This window comes from Protopterus annectens, chromosome 1.part1 (assembly GCF_019279795.1).
Source record: "Protopterus annectens isolate FY-2018-M chromosome 1.part1, PAN1.0, whole genome shotgun sequence".
Lineage (NCBI taxonomy): Eukaryota > Metazoa > Chordata > Ceratodontiformes > Protopteridae > Protopterus > Protopterus annectens.
In genome coordinates this window covers 252,863,158-252,881,005 of record NC_056726.1, presented here as the reverse complement: position 1 = coordinate 252,881,005, position 17,848 = coordinate 252,863,158, and positions in this window count along the sequence as shown.

Genomic DNA, 17,848 nt, shown 5'->3' with positions numbered 1-17,848 from the left:
AGACACATGTTTTTGTAACATGGGAGGAAACCAGAGCACCCGGAGGAAACCCACACAAATGCAGGGAGAACATACAGACTCCACACAGAAGGCACCCCAGCAGAGAATCGAACCAGAGAGCCTCTTGCTGTGAGGTGACAACTCTACTGCTGCACCACTGCACCATCCAAGCTATCTAGATTTAATGCACTTTGCATGATGCACAATACTGTGTATGATGCAAAATGCTATCTTCTTAGGAGCCAACTATAACTGCCAATGAGTCATAGTGTTAACATGCTGCCTATGCACTACACAATATCAGGCATAATATACTTACATAGGGGTCAAAGTACACACATAATCACCTAGGAGTTGTTCAGTTAACATACTGTTTGTGTGAAACATAATCACCAGTGCTGTTGACACATAATTTTAACAAACTTTGCACTTTATTCTCACTATACTAAATCATTGCATTATCACTGCACAAATCCAGGTGTGCAAGCTAGCTATATGAGCTTATATATTGTATAACTCAATATGTTGAACAGGAATGTGAATATTGACTCTGCCGGCATTAAAGAAGTGTGAAGATGTTACACCAATACATTCAAGTATATTGTGTTATATTAGTAATGCGACACATGATAAAACTTTTCATAACTGTTCTCTAGCATCTTTATAGGACACCTGTGTACATATGAGTAGTTACAATGTGGATAACCCCATGAGTTATGGAATGTGGGAAGACAGTGTTATCATTATGTAAATGAAACAAGCATAATTAAATAATGGGTCATTTAGACATCTTGACTGTGTACAATACACATCAGTGAAGTCATACAGCTGTGTACACCATGCAAGTTATTTGTGTAACTATATAAGCAGCATATGGCTCCATAGTCAGTCATGTTATATAAGTATGGACATGCACACATATTGCAAACATTCTGATGTAGTGCGGCTACAGAATATTACACTCAGTGACCTATAATAGTGCTTTCCTCCCTGACATAGTACAGTAACCACCAATAACTTTGTGCAATGTTTTTTCAGACATACTAGAGTAAGCAACCTGCAGCAGAATTACTTACAAGTCAGCCTGTGGCAAACCCAAACAATTGTGCAGTAGAAGCTAATCAAATTATGAGCACCTCATAACACAGTAATTGCCATATGTTGTATGACATTGATAGGTGACTGTTAAATAGTAAAATATTAATACTTCTATGCTGCCAGCTACTAAAACAGTAAACACTTAACTCTTTTACAGATAATGACACGGGAATAAAAAACAAATGCATACAGAGAGATATGTAGCCAATCAACTAAACAGATGCATATATCTTGGGGTTAATGCTTCTGTTTGTTTCCTGAAGACTGCTGATCACCAGAAAGTCTGATAACTGTTTCATAGGTGCCAGCTTGGAACTTGTGCTTATATTTTTTCCTGGTGTGTGAAGGAACACAGAGCACTGATTCATGACTGTCTCTGATTGGGCAGTGTGTGTGTGTGTGTGTGTGTGTGTGTGTGTGTGTGTGTGTGTGTGTGTGTGTGTGTGTGTGTGTGTCTGTGTGTGTGTGAGGGAGGGGCCTTCCTAACTGGTCAGGTAAAGGCATCTACCAGGAAAAGGCTACAACAAGGCTTTAGACCACTGCATCATCTAAGACAAGACTGTTGATCACCAAAGAGCCTATGGTTTTTCATCTTGGGATTGGTGCTACTGTTTTGCATCTGGTGAGAGAAGAAGCAAAGGAGCATTGCATCCCAGCAGCATGAAGCTGTGGTGAGACCAGCACTAGTAGTAGCCAGGCAATAGCCAATCAGGCAAATCCCCTCTTGCCATCCTTCTTGATAAAGCCAATTCTTCATTCTTTTCAGTAAGTACTGCTTCATTAGCTGACCTCTAACCTAACCAGAATGTCTCCCTAAATACTTCATCCATAAATTTTCAAGGTCTAGTTTAGTAGTTTCTACTCAAGAATTTGAAAGTGCCCTGAACAGATGCAGGCACCTTGAACTGACGGTTTTCTTGTAAAAGCACCTTTGAAATTTCACCAATACCTAGTAACACATAGGCAACTAGTTTGTAGTGTCAAACACTGCCCACAGAATTTTAAACCAGATACTCCTGACATTACTTTATATTCTCACCACAACTGCCTAATCAACAAAAAGGGACCTGTTGCCATGGATACGAACTTTCCCACTGACTCTGTTACCAGCTTGGTGGATATGGGCATCCTGAGGCAATGTAGAAATTGCCTCATGCTTACTGATAACCAGCTACTTCTCAAACAAAAGGATAAGTTATGTGAGAGCTTTATTTACACAAAGTCACTTGAGGCAAAGCTCTCACATAAAAGCACTCCTAATGTCAATCAGGCTGTCAGTAGTACACATGCTGCATTCATCACACACACTTCAAAGCAGGCATATAAACATATGTGAGGCACTTAAATGTAACCTCGCTAAACCCCAAACACCTCCTACATGAAGTATATATAACAAATGCTCCCAGCAGCTCTGAATGCACTTTTTCAAGACAAGACCCACATCAACACATACAACCACATCTCATGGAGCCTCTACTTCTAAGCCCATAAAACAAGCCACTGCACAATACAGTATTCTGGATATTTGGAGACTCCATTGTGAAAGACATGAATGTCACTCTCTCCAGGCTGAGTGAAGTCATTTGCTTAGGAGGGACCAGGATCTGACACATTACACATGCAATCAGGTCAATGGACCACAAGTACCAGTATGACTCATTCTTCATTGTCGATGTGGGTGTAAAAGACCTAAGACGTATCTCCCTAGGCTATATGAAGAGAGACATTATTGACCTCTTGGAATATGTGTCCCATCTTGGTATAGGCCTAGCATTGAGAAGCATTTTACATTCACCAAGGATGATGCCACAATATAAACAGAAGATGATTGTCTTTAGTATTTGGCTTACTTTTAAGTGTTATTCTAAGGGAGTGCAATATTTGTCAGCATGGAAGGAGATGATCAATAGACCATGCTGCTTTGCCAGGGAGGTCTGTGCCTCTGTCCTCTAGGCTAAAACATTGTCCTCTCCTTAGTGCCTTTTTCAGGCAATTACTAAATGAAAGTACTTCCGACATAGCAAATCAAAATCAAGAGAATCTAAAAGTATTACTGCTCAATGCTAGGAGTCTAAACAAGATACTCCACTCCCTACAAGCTATCTTCACCCTAGAGAAAACTGACATCTGTGCAGTCACTGAGACATAGTTTAAAGCCACAGAGATGACAATGTTAGTGCAAGCCTATAATGTCTTTGACACATTTTGATCAGCTAGTACCCAAGATAGGGAAAAAAGGTGGAGGTATCTTGCTTTACATCTAAAAAAATATACCTCAAGGCTGGTCAAACAGGATGATGCACTTGAGCTTCTTCATGGTCAAATCATCATAGGCAAAATTCCATATCACTTCTTTGCAAGCTACAGGTCTTCCTCTATGACCCAGGAAGCGCATAACATGTGTTTAAGCTTATTGGAAGCACTCACCATATTCATGGGTGACTTTAATTATGCCACTATTAACTGGGAATCATATACAACACCAAACGTGCAGGCACTGTAATTTCTGAACTTTGTAAACACAAATGTCTTTGACCAGACTGTCAATATGTTGATCTGGTCCTCAGTAATATGAGATAGTGCAGCACACCCTATAGTATAATGTCTTGTCTGGTAAGGTAAGACCACAAAATGGTCTCCTTTAAAGTAAAAATAAAACCTAGAACTCCATCTAATGCTGGAATGTTCAGGAACTACACTAAGGCTAACTTTACAATTAAGAGACAACTTGGCAAAATTTTTACCTACCATAAACCCTGGTAACACTGCTGCCTACTTGCAACTATTTACAAAAACCCTATAAAAGCATGTTAATAGCTGGAAAGACGCAGCTGTGTCCATCATGAAGAAGTACAGAACTAAATCAAAAACAAGCCACCTAATGGAATAACATCAATAAGTTGCATAACAAAAGGAAGAAAATCATGGCAAAAATTAGGAGGTGTAACATCCAGCTGGATAAATGCCTTCTCATCAAACTGAACAAATAACTCAGACCCTGGAATTCATTAAAGCTCCGTGTAAAAATAAGTATATTCTTGTACAGAGCGGATTGTGCACGTTCAGCATGGTAGCGTGCCTTGCATATTCATGAAGGCATGCTACTGTATAACATGCGGGGGCATGATCAGGGAATGAGTATAGGTGGTGTATCCAACCATTGCTCGCACAGTAAACATGCCCTCTGCACTCAGGAAGTACCGTACGGCACTTTGAAAACAAAAACAGTGTCCGCGGACACTGCTAGCATACCCCCAACTAAACAGATATCTGCAGAATGTCCAGATTTGTGTCCTGGCAAAGAGCTGAGGCTCGAAGTTATTAAATAATGACAAACATATGAGTGTAAGACCACATATCCTCCAAGTAAGTCATGCTAATGCAAAACCTATTAGTCATCAACTTCCCAAGTTTGTAAGAGCAATATTTAAAATCTGTCACTTTGCCCTCCCATCATGTTAGGCTTCGTCCACACTGTATGCTGTCAGAGGTGGAGATGTATGACTGTTAGCTGTGTGCACATCCCTAAACTAATAAAAATAAAACAAATAATTAATTTTCTTTTTTTTTTCCATTCCCACTAAAGTTTAAGCATTGCTGAGTGGGTGTGCATGTCATGCAGCTGTGTATAGCATAGCTTAAACATCTGAAGGAGCTAAATAGAAATATACAGCCAAAACAGTCAAAGTAAAATAGTGTAGTAGTTAGAGCTTTTGCTTAGTATGCAGTCATTCACGGTTCGAGCTCCCATGCAATCAATTCATTTTATAAGTGAAAACAACACTAAAAGTATCTTTTTTTATAAATAGGTAGTGAGTAATACATATTTGTTAAGCAGGCTAGAGTAGCAGATCCAAATGTGATGTGTCAGTGTAGTACAGATGTGAAACCCCCGTATAAACACAAATGTCCCATACAGTATAGCCACAAAAGAATATAATGTAATGAAAGCACATAGGGGGATGTTATGGAAGGGAAACATACATATTATAAGATGTCATTAAGAAGGAATCAACCCCACAATACTGATAGTCCATAAAATGAAAGCTGAACAATGCTAAATTGTGCTCAGCTATGCTTAGCTGGAGTAAGCATTGCTTAAATTTGTATGCTTAGCAATAATTAGCATAGCTAAGCGGATTTGCGCACTGGTAAGCAGCACTTAGCATCTACCCCTTTAAGCAATGCTTAACTATGTTAAGCGGGTTTGCCCATTGCTTAGCTTAGCTCATCATATTCAAAATCAGCCAATCAGGAAAAGGGAGGGAATCCAACCCTGTTTAAACCCCACAGGTGGGAATACAATCATAACCAGTTGTAGCTGATCACTGCAGGCACTATGGCTGGTGTTGGTAAAGGTGTGTGCTTTCGGTTGCAGCGTTGGGGCATTCAGGAGTCCAGGGTCATGTGTGGACTCCTTGTATACCACCATGAAGGGAGACTGCTGCAGGACCAGTATCAGGGCTCCCAATACAAAGTGAAGCCCTGGGACCATCTCGCATGTGAACTGACCAGTGCTACTGGTATCCCTCGTACTGGTTAGCAGGTCCAGCACCATTATGCTGACCTGAAGCATAGGAAGAGGACCTCTTGGACCAGTGGATCCAAGACACTCGGGCACAGAATGTCCTAGCAGTGTGTAAGTATCAGCATCAATTACTGTCTAACAAAGTCCAGCCTAAGTATGAGATGGATAGGTATGCATAAATGTTTCTCTATCTCCTGTACAGCTGCAGATGAGAGGGCTGTGAACGTAGACGCCCATGCCAGTAGGCTGCTAAGGCTGCATCACAAGGCTGGGGAGTACAAATCTAGCTTGCAGGAGTCAAGGAAAATAAATACAAGGCTGCCAGTAGTTAGAAATGTATATTGTTTTTACTGAATAAATGGGACATTAGCAGAGTAATACAGACATACAGGATATACATCAATAAAAATATCAGTACCTGTCAGTAAAACTCAGAACCCTAGACTGTTGTGTTTACTTTACTATGTGGTAGTATGAATCTGAATGTGTACCGGTTCTGCAGAGAAGCTATGGCTCTGACAGCATTAATTAATTGAGGCTCATCTAACAAAAATTGTGGAGTTGTATAACAGATTAACTATAAGAAATGTTCCATGCACCAAAATCTGATTCATGAATAGTAATGTTGTGTTAACCATTGTTTTTCATACTGTAATATGTGAAGGTATGAATACACAAGTCAGAATTACAAAGCAGAGTGTCCAAACAAGAGAGTATTATGCAGAAAACAGTCAAAAAAGAAGCAATAGTTCTCTAATAGCTCAGTGTAATGAAACGCAACCTTGTTGTACCGTTTTGCACAAACAGGCACAGTTCGAATCCTGGGACGGGTATTAAGTTGCATGCATAATCTCACCAAAGAATATGTGAATTTCTATAGAAACAGTAAGGTATTGTTAAAAGAAATTTCTTCCACAGGTCCACCAGGTATGCAAGTTATAAATGAGCTGTAAGAAGGCTGTAATTATACACTGTGAACAACACCCACTGTCCAACCCCAAGGCTGCAAATGACTGCAAGATAAGTACATATACCAAGTACTCTACTCCAAGAAATGTACACACACACACACACACACACACACACACACACACACACACACAGAAACACACACACTATGAGCGCACTTATGTAACCTTGACTATGTGAATATGGGTAGAAACAGTCAGGTAGCATTAACAGTAATTTCCTCCACAGGTTTGCCAGGTAACAAAAGGTATAAATGAGCTGCAAGAAGGTTGTCATTTTACACTGTTTACAACACCAACTGTACAACCCCAAGGCTGCAAATCACAGCAAGATAAGTACAAACACCAAGTAGTCTCCTCCAAGAAATGTCCCTCAAGTGTCACGCTGTCACAGCTAGTGGTCAATGCTGCCAACACCCAGGATGATCGATAGAAATCAAGGTGGAGTATGGCAGTAGCGTGCACACACACACACACACACACACACACACACACACACACACACACACACACACACACACACACACACACACACACAGTATAAGTGCACATATGTAACCTTGACTATGTGAATATGGGTAGAAACAGTCAGGTAGCATTAACAGTAATTTCCTCAACAGGTCTGCCAGGTAAGAAAAGGTATAAATGAGCTGTAAGAAGGCTGTAATTATACACTGTGTACAAACATATCACTACCCAACCCAATGCCATAGGTCAATGTAAAGTGAGGTAATACCTGGATAGTAATGGTTAGAGCAATGATCATTAAAGTTGTGAGCAACTGAAGGCTATACAGTTAATTGAAATCTCTTTCTCTCCCACCCTATCTGCACCAATAATCTAAACACATAAATTAATGGGTATGTTTTTCACAAAACCTACTGTAGGGACATGTGTCCTATTGTTCTACAAATATTTAAATATTTGATTATTAATGTTCCCTGTTCAAATACAATCATTGGTGGCCTGTTGCTATCAATGTAACCTGCATGCCATTATAATGTCCACTGTGGTTACATATATGCATGTGTATTGTTTGCTATGCAGCTGTTTCAAATCTGTTGTTTTGGGTTAATGGGAACACCCATGCATGTTGTTATAACTAATCCTGGAATGTGTTGTTCAGGGGATGAGACCTGCCCTCACCCTGGGAGCAGGCACTGACAGGACACCATCACCCATGGTCAGGTCCAGGATTTGGTGTGTAGCAGGCTTCAAAAGGAGTTCAGAGATCAGCTACACCAGCTTGAGGGCTGTGTGGTGCATCTTGAGGGTCAGCCTGCCCCTACTACTCAGCCCCCAGCACAGCCATATTTGGGACCGTGAATGTACAGTAGTGACTGCCAATGGGTGAGGACCTCAGTCCCACTGTATCAATTTGGGAGCTCATGGGCATCCATTTCCCAACCACTCTCCCTGTCCAAGGTGTTTACCCCCACATGTGTCATGTACCACCTCTATATGCTACCTTGTCTGTCTTCTTACCCAACTTACCTCCCCGAATACACCTACTATCCTTCCCCACCATCCCACTCTCACCTTATAAAGACAAAAAAAAAAAAGGGCAATCTGTTCGCACAATAAAATGTCGCACCATACATAGCTGTCCATTTTGTACACATGTCCACTGGACACATGTAATCTGGTCTAATTGGCTTAACAACACATTACTGTTGTCCTCACCACTCTCTCAGGGGTCTGAGTATCCAAATTCACCTCCAAATTCTCTACAAATGCACATCTGTTGCTGTATCAGAAATGGAGAGCTATGGACCTTCCCTACACCCATCCCTGCACATCCCTATCTTTCAAATAGTTTTTCCCTCTGCATGCCCCCTTTTTTCACCACTTTCCTATCCCCCCTTTTTCTTTTCTTTTAAATAAATTAGCATGAGATTAAGTGGGAGTAAGCTGCAGTAAGTGAGTTAGTGTGATGCTAAGTGATGCCTACACAGATTAAGCAATTTCCCATTTAACCATGTGTTGGCATCGCTTACCATCGCGCAAACCCACTTACAAATGCTTAAAACTGCCTTAATCACCCGGTCTCCATCAGCCACTATTCTGCCCAGCAACAGAATAATCATCCTTGCAAAGTCTTGAACCCAGTACCCTGTACACCACAGTCAGAGCAATATACCAATACACCATCTGAGCTGTAATTATGAACACTGTTTTTTCAAATATATCATTCTGTACAGTTATAGAATAGTAGGGCACAGACACTGTGGAAAAGTCTTGTTTAGTATATATAAATATACAGATTCACTTTATAGCCTTGAAATACTGAAATATCGAAATTCAGTATTTCAAAGCTATAAAGTCGAATTTTTGAAACCACGAAAACTCAGAACCGCAAAATTCAAAATGTCACACACCAGAGATTTTGAATATCATGCTTCTACTGCAGACACAAACACACCATCCTCCCCACACACAAACACAAGCTCTCTATACCCCCCTACTTAAATATTCTCACTCTGAGGTCGCACTACACAGAAACACACACAAAACACCACCACACAAGCTACATTCTCCTCACACACACATCACAGCAACAAAACACACTGACACACACAAAATCCCCTACCCAAAACCCTTAACACACACACACACACACACACACACACACACACACACACACACACACACACACACACACACACACACACACACACACACACACACTTACCTGAATCTATAACCACAGCAAAACCTCAGAAGTGCGAAATTCAAAACCGCTGGTATTCGTGGTTTTGAATTTTGCACTTCTGAGCTTTTGCTGTTCACAGGATTCCACTTTATGGGCTCGGAATACTGAATTTTGATATTTCAGTATTTCGAGCTTCTAAAGTGACTCCAAATATGCACATATAGATGTGTATGGTGACACATAAATATTAAAAAGTATATACATCAGATATATGGAGCTATACATATAAAACAAATATGTATAGAATATATACATATATATTGTTATATAAACATATGTATAGATATCAGAAAATGAATATATATATATATATATATATATATATATATATATATATATATATATATATATATATGCTCATAACAGGTAGTGGAGTCATACCCAGCACCATACCTCTACACCTCTTAGTGCATTAATTCTGGACAAAGGCTGTCAAAATGGGGGGGCAATGATCTAAGAGCAGGGACATAATGTACGTACTGCAGTTATAAATGTAGATTGTTGCTACAGTAACAGGATTCATGTCAGCATACATGTTCAGAAGGATATGAGTTCTGAAACTGAAATGTATGTCATCATTTACTGACAGAAATCCTCACATCATCACAGTGATTTACCACAGAAATGAAAATAATGATTCCATGGAACAGAACATACACATGAGCAATAATCCTGGACAATCTGAAACAACCTGGCCAGTCAAGAGATATGCTCAGAACCCCTTAGTACAACAAATCTGGACCAGGCCTGACCAAGGGTGGGGGCGAAAAGCCATGAAACTTGGAACATATGCCAAATACTGGAGTAGTTAAGGTGACACAGTTGATGTAGTAATACCCTCCTGTCTGTTGTACCATATATTGACTAGAATAGCCCAAGTCCAAAACCCAATTACTCCCAACTAGTCACTGACATAAATCTTCACATCATCCCACTGATGTGCCAGACATACACAATATGTATGGGGGCCAGGCAACAGTACATCTGATAAATATTGGGACATAACATCACAGTAGGGAAACTACACTGAGCTGCTAGGCATGCCACCAAGTGCTGTCTAAACTACAGGCAGACTGACACAACACAAATCCAGTTTTGCTATAGGGGAATACATATGTAATTGCAAATATATCAGGAACTACAGGGATGTAACAGCACTGATCAACAGACACCAGTGTGAAAGTGCATGCCCAGAACGAATCTCACCACATTCAAAGTGACATACTGGCAAGCCACAGGAACAGTAGAGTATATGGACTGTGTGAACAAAATTGTTAGCATGTTTGCCACTCACACTAGACTAGCCCTATACATACTGGCCCAATTCACAGTGTAGTCTGATGCCTGACCATGGTATGGGATGTCTCAGTCTGCACCTACAAACATATACAGCATCAGAGCACAAGAAGCTGCAGCAGCATGCATAGTCGGATAGAAAAGGATCCTCAACACTTACAGCCACCCTCCTCCCTACACATGCCAAATAACACATTCACAATACACTGATACACAGTCCTGACAGTCTGTCAACAGTTGCCAGAAATACACAGTCCTCTCAACTGTATAGAGTCCCACAGAACGTCCAGGGTTTGTCCTCATATATAAGGCCTTCTACACATAACATGTCTGGCAATGTGATACATCACTGGGATGTTATCTGGAATGAAGTCACTATATAATGATATACTATACCTATACACCTCTTACAGCATGACATTTGGACAAAGCCTGACATATTTGGGGGTAGAGGCCCAAACACAAGGGCATTATTGACATATTGCTGTCATAAACTGAGAATGTTGCAGGTGTATAAGGGTTGTTGTAACATTTCTGTTCTGAGGGATATGAAGTCAGAAACACACATGGATATTACCATTTGCTGACTGCAATCCTCAGAGTATGCTACTGAATTTCCAAGGCCACAAAATGTGGGAGTAACACACCAAATATAAGAGTACAAATTCTGGCCAGTCTTTGGATAGCCCTACAGTTGAGAGTTATGTCAACCACATAACACTTTCAGACTTTTCATGCAGTGCAGCCATATCCACACAAACCCTGTCAAACTAGCATTACTTCAACTGTATAACAGCAGTACTTACATTCTGGCCCTATGCCTGGAACATTCTCCCCAGTTTGTTGGGCTGTTTCCACAGTGTTTGTTGTAAGAGGTATTCCCAAGTACACTCTGTGATGCTGTTCGTCACACACCTCCATGAAGTACTCCTCCCAGGCAAGGAAAAGGGGCAACACCCACATGAAGCACTCAGTTATATGAGTGTGTTTCCATGCTATTGTGTATGGGAATGACACCACAGCTGTTTCACATGCAATTAGCAAGTGGGGGACTCCAACTGGTGCACAGGCCAACAGTTGCTCATGAGCATTACCTACTAAAGGCAAGATGCTGCTTATACAAAACAGATGCATATCCTACATCTGTCTCAGAGAGAGAGAGAGAGAGAGAGACACACACACACACACACACACACACACACACACACACACACACACACACACACACACACACACACACACACACACACACACACTCACACACACACACACACAGTGAGACTGATGGAGTATATCAACTGAACTGAAAACAAAAAAACACAGCTATGTCAAACAACTAAGTCTGTAATGGAATGTGGTAGGGGGCATGTAAATGTGGAAAATAGGAATTTCAAACAATATGTCTCAACAACACATTCTGTACTGATATATTGCTGATTAGAACCTATGGCCATAGAAACTGTGTCTGTCTGCAGTGACATAGAACACAGCTCAGGGCCCTGAGTCACCCCAGGAAATGATGGCTCACATATGACAGCTACTGGAGTGTGTGTGTTGCACGATACTGACTGTGACACTGCTAGGCCACATCCAGTGCAAATCATACCATCAGCAACTCTGCTACATCCAGCTCTGACTTGTGCCTCTTTTTTCATTGCCAATGTCTTCAACCCATATAACATAGCTGGTCTCACTACCCTCTTGTAGAACTTACCTATCACTCTTAATGGTACTTGTCTGTCACAATTCACACCTAACACTCTTCCCCACCACCCACATCCTGTCCATACTCACATCTTCACCTATCCTCCACACTCGCCAATACTCTGAACTGTTGCCCTCAAGTATTTACACCTATCCACCTTTGAAAACTGTACTCCCTGGATCATCACCATTCCTCCATCCTCCCTCCCAGTCCCATTCAAACCCATATATTCCATCTTAGTCCTGCTGACCATCATTCCTCCCCTCTCCAGACCATACCTCCACCTCTCCAGGGTCTCCCCAACCTGTTCCCTACTCTCACTACAGAACACAATGTCATCTGAAAACAACACAGTCTAGGGGGACTCCTGTCTGATCATGTCTGTCAACCTGTCCATTGCCACTGCAAATAAGAAAGGGCTCATATCTGATCCCTGATGTACTCCCACCTCCACCTTAAACACACGTGTTAACTCACAATGCAGAACCCACCGCTGTCACACTAGCATTTTACATATCCTGTAGCATTCTTATGGATTACTCCGTCACTCCTGACCACCTCATACAATACCACAACTCCTCCCTAGGCATCCTGTCATATGCTGACTCTAAGTCCACAAAGACACAACATAGCTACTTCCGACCTTCAACGTATGTCCCCATCAACAATCTCAGAGCAAACATCTCATCGGTACTGCTCTTTCTTGGCATGAAATCATACTGCTGATCAGTAATCCTCACCTCCCTTCTTAACCTAGCTTCCACCACCCTTTACCATAACCTCATGCTGTGACTGATCACTGTTATCCCTCTGTAGTAACCACAGCTCTACACACCACCCTTATTTTCATAATCAGTACCCAAACACATTTTATCCACTCCACATGCATCCTCATACTTTCCACAATTACAATAAATAATCCAGTTAACTCATTAACCCCAAGTACCTTCTCATGGTGCCTGTGTACTTAAACCCGAGTGTGCCATGAGAAGATACAAATTGCAAGCTGCTACCCCCGAGTGCCTTTCACAAGCGAGAGAAAGTGTACTGCAGATTTGTAGTTCACCTTAATGTAAAACACGCTGAAATTGTAACTGAATGTTTAATTTACCTTATATAGTTACGATTTAGTGTGCTTATACATTAAGTGCACATTAAAGTTTTTGTAGAAAATCCGCTTTAAAAGTTCTTGATTAAGCAAGTGGTGGCAGCCAATCGGATTCTTGCAATCCGAGCCACCACTTGCATAACACCTCCACCCCCAGCCTAAATTTCTTTTGTTTTCCCCCTAATAAAAAGAGGATCCAGCAGCAGGTATTTCCTTTCTTTCTGCAAAGAACTGGAGATTTTACCTGCTACTGGATCCTCTATTTTATTTTCTGTACTACCAGAACTTTCCATTCAGCCCGGCTCAACAGCTACTTTCTTTTCCTCCCGGTAAGCTTGTTTTTTATAGGGTGATGCACAGTGCGATTAACAGTCATCGGAGAAAATATTTTAGGGCAGCATTAAGTGTTATTATTTTGTTAAATACTCAAGATACATTTTATTGACTTTCTCCTTTATAATATATCATATTCTCATATCAGAGTTAGTTTAGTTAATATTATTTGCCCGCATTCCCTTTTTGGTTTGCAATTTTATCAGTCTCAACAAGGGCTGTGAATCCTATAGAAGTGATGCTGACCTGACAGTTACAAAACTTGTAAATAAAAGTATTGTATGCATGCTATCTTTAAAAAAGTTTACATATGGAATGCAAGGCTAATTGTTCATTGGTTCCAGTTCGTCAGCAGTTACGTTAGGCTAATTGTACTTTTACCAGTTCTTATTTTGTTTGTATGTGTTGATAAACCCAGAAATATGCAGTAGTGCCTTTTTCAATATAGCTCCAAAGGCTAAGAGGGAAGGTATGTTCTGGAAATTAGAAATAGCTGTGTTGCTTTATTCAGTTAGTTGTTTTTATGTTTTGTGAATTGTATTAGTCATTGGTTGGTAGCCGTTTGGGTGGCCGTCATGGTTATGCATTTTGTGAAGTTGTGGCTTAGTAGTGAGTGGCTTAGTAGTTCCACTGGTTTGTGCTCTTGTGAGGACTATGATGTGTAGCTGTTTTAGACTTTTGCATGGTTTGGCATCCCCTAGTAAAGTAATGGACCGAGCTGACGAGGTTTGCTTTACTAAATTCCATGAGGAGAAAATGAGGCCTATATTGGAGAGACAAGATTGTCTTTGCAATCGGCCAAGGACCACAATTCTGACATTTACTCCAGGTTACTTGCGCAGATTTTTGATTTGTCAGGCAAATGGAGGGCATTATTTAAGTAGAAAATGTGGATTTTTTCCCAGATAGTAACTTCTTTTGGCTTTTCCCGGTTAGCTTTTAACTCCAGTCCGCTAATGATTGGCAGTGCAATTTTACGGTGCCGAGTTGCAAGCCCCACATCCAACCTTCACGTTAATCACATGCATGCCCATTCCAGGTCTAGTCAAGGCCTAGCAACGCGTTATGGTTTGTACGAACAAATGTTAGACTTTAAAAGCAAAATGATGACAGGCTATGATGAGAGAGAGAGAGAGAGAGAGAGAGAGAGAGAGAGATCTGGTGTCTCACTTGCAAAGGGAGGCTACTGAGAGTTTAGATTAAGAAATAGATTTAAATTATAGAATATTGGCACAGAATACATTTGATACCTCTCTCCTCTGCTTTGAAATATCTGGTGTTGCTGTGTAACCTGAAAGCTGGCAGGACAGTTACCAGGTGGGGCGACACGCAAGTAGTACATTCCCCTGAAAATATACATTTTGCTTTGTAGGTGGGAATACCTTTTTAAAGTATTCAAGACTTTGGGTTTTCCTTAGCTTGATTAATCTACCTCAGAAGCATTACTCTATTATACTTTATTTTGGTTGTGTGACCGTGTAGAAACTAGAAACGCTGAATAAGTATGCTTTAAATGTGAAGTTTGTTTGTAGGGTGAAAACAGCTTAGGAATGCGAGTGAAGTGTGAGGCTGTTTAGAAATGTTATGATTGGTTGCTGCTTACAGTCAGGTGTGTAATCCCCCACCTTTTTACCCTCAAGATACTGAATAATCCTAGACCTATATACATTTGCACATACCTATCTACAAAGGGTACAAGCAGTCCTCGAGTGCCTGAGCTGGGCATCCCACTTATAGTTTACTTGTTTGCCCTTTCATATCTACCGGAGGACTTGAAAGATAACTGGCTGACTTTCTCCTTCAAGCAACTTCTTGCGAGGTAGATGTATACAGCTATCAGATGCACCTTTCAGAAATTATCCCATTATCATAAGTTTATTTATAGAATCAGGACATATCCAGATGTAGTAGACCACATTCAAGCTACTTACTAAAGAATTAAGTAAAAGTTACATATTTCAGATACAAAATAGAAATATTACACCACCCACAACTCCCCTAGTGTAAAATAAACAACACTTTTAAACCCAAATATGCTATTAATTTAACAAAACATGCTTTAATGAAATTAAATAGTATTAGAACTGAAACATGAGCCACATTGCTGCCTTTTTATTATCTTTACACATTATTTGCACAGAAGGCAGAGGTACTGGCAGTCTACAAAACACCGTACCCACCCATACCCCCATGTTCACTTAGTTTAGCATAATGCAAGTAAATATTATTAAAAATAAACTAAAACAGAAATTCTGCTTTACTACATGTCACATTCTTTTCAATGAAAAAAACATAAATAAATAATTATAGTAGCTAGCTAAAAGTAATCCTATTCAAGCCCTTCTATAGCTCTTTCCTATAATGCAACAGCCTTATTTTCCATTTCTTACATGGTGGCAAGTACCCTGAGAGCAAAGCCGATTAGATTCCCGGCTGGAATGCCTTCTGTGCGGAGTCTGCATGTCCTCCCTGTGGTCGTGTAGGTTTTCTCTGGGTGCTCCAATTACCTACCACATCCCAAAGACATGCTGTAGATGGCATGGGCACTCTAAATTGCCCTTAGGTGTGAGTGTCCGTGTGCCTTCTGTGGAAGGTTGGGCATTGGGCTGGCAAATCAGCACCGTAAAACCCCACTGCCAATCGTTCTGCGGACTGTTCTGCTATGGTGACCCCTAACTGGGATAAGCTGAAAGGAGATGTTGATGATCCTGAGGAAATGATTGCATGAGGCTATCTAGCTAGTCTTTGTCAAATCAGGAAAAAAAATTAAAAAAATAAGCCCAGGGTTTTAGAAAGGCTAGCAGGAAGCCTTATGACAGAATGTTTTAAAAATCCCATTCAGAGACTGGTGTACTGCAGGGGTTTTCATCTCACTGGGTGTTTCACCACAGAGATCACTCTTGTGGATAAAGATATGTGCTGATTCAGTAGTCCAAGAGAGTGGCTAATATTAATTAATTTATATTAATTAGCTATGTAGTCCCCCGACCCGCGGTGGTGGTGCTGCGGTAGAGCTGACGGCTCACAGTAAGACGGTGTCCGGTTCGATTCTCAGCTAGAGCGTCTTCTGCATGGAGACATGTGTGAATGGGCGTACCTTCTTTGAAGTTTGTGCATCAGGCCTGGCAAGCTGGTATGTAAAAATCAACTGCCAATCATTAGTGGACCGGAGTTCCGCTGTGGCAGCCCCTAACCGGGAAAAGCCAAAAGACACAAACAAGCTATGTAGTCCCCCACTAGCACTGTTTGGAATCTGTGATGGAGTTCATAAAGTTATGCAGCCTTACCACATTGCAGTTAGGGCTGTAGTTATGTTAGTGGTAATTACTAGAAACTGCTTTTTCATCTGTGCATGTTATTGCATCTGTACATCTTGTGTGTTACAATGGTGGCACTTCATGAGTGACATGAAGCAACTACATATGCCTTGTTTGCAATATGTGTATATATATATATATATATATATATATATATATATATATATATATATATATATATATATATATATATATGTGTGTGTGTGTGTGTGTGTGTGTGTATATCTATATATATCTATATCTATATATATATATATATATATATATATATTTTTATATATATATATATATATATATATATACACATATACACATAGTGTATATATTGTGTATATATCTGTGTATGTATATATATATATATATATATATATATATATATATATATATATATATATATATATATATATATATATATATATATATATATATATATATATATTGCTCTGTGTCAGTACTACAAAAATGTTTTTAACAGTTCAGATTCAAATAGGTTTATTTAGAAGTGAAAATGAAAACTCTTTCTTGTCAAAAATATGGAAAACAGAAGCAGAATACGATATCAGATTTTTTAGGAGAAGATATTCCCACTTTGGGTCCCTTAGTTCTAAAAACATACCGTACTCCAATTTTTCACATTCATTAGTTATAACCTATAGTGGACTTGTGAAAAACTTTAAGGCTATCATCATCAAAAACTTGAGCATTTTTAAGACCGATGATTGCATCTATAAAACCCTGGGTACAACTCATTCATTTGTATTTAAAATGACTTAAAACCTAAA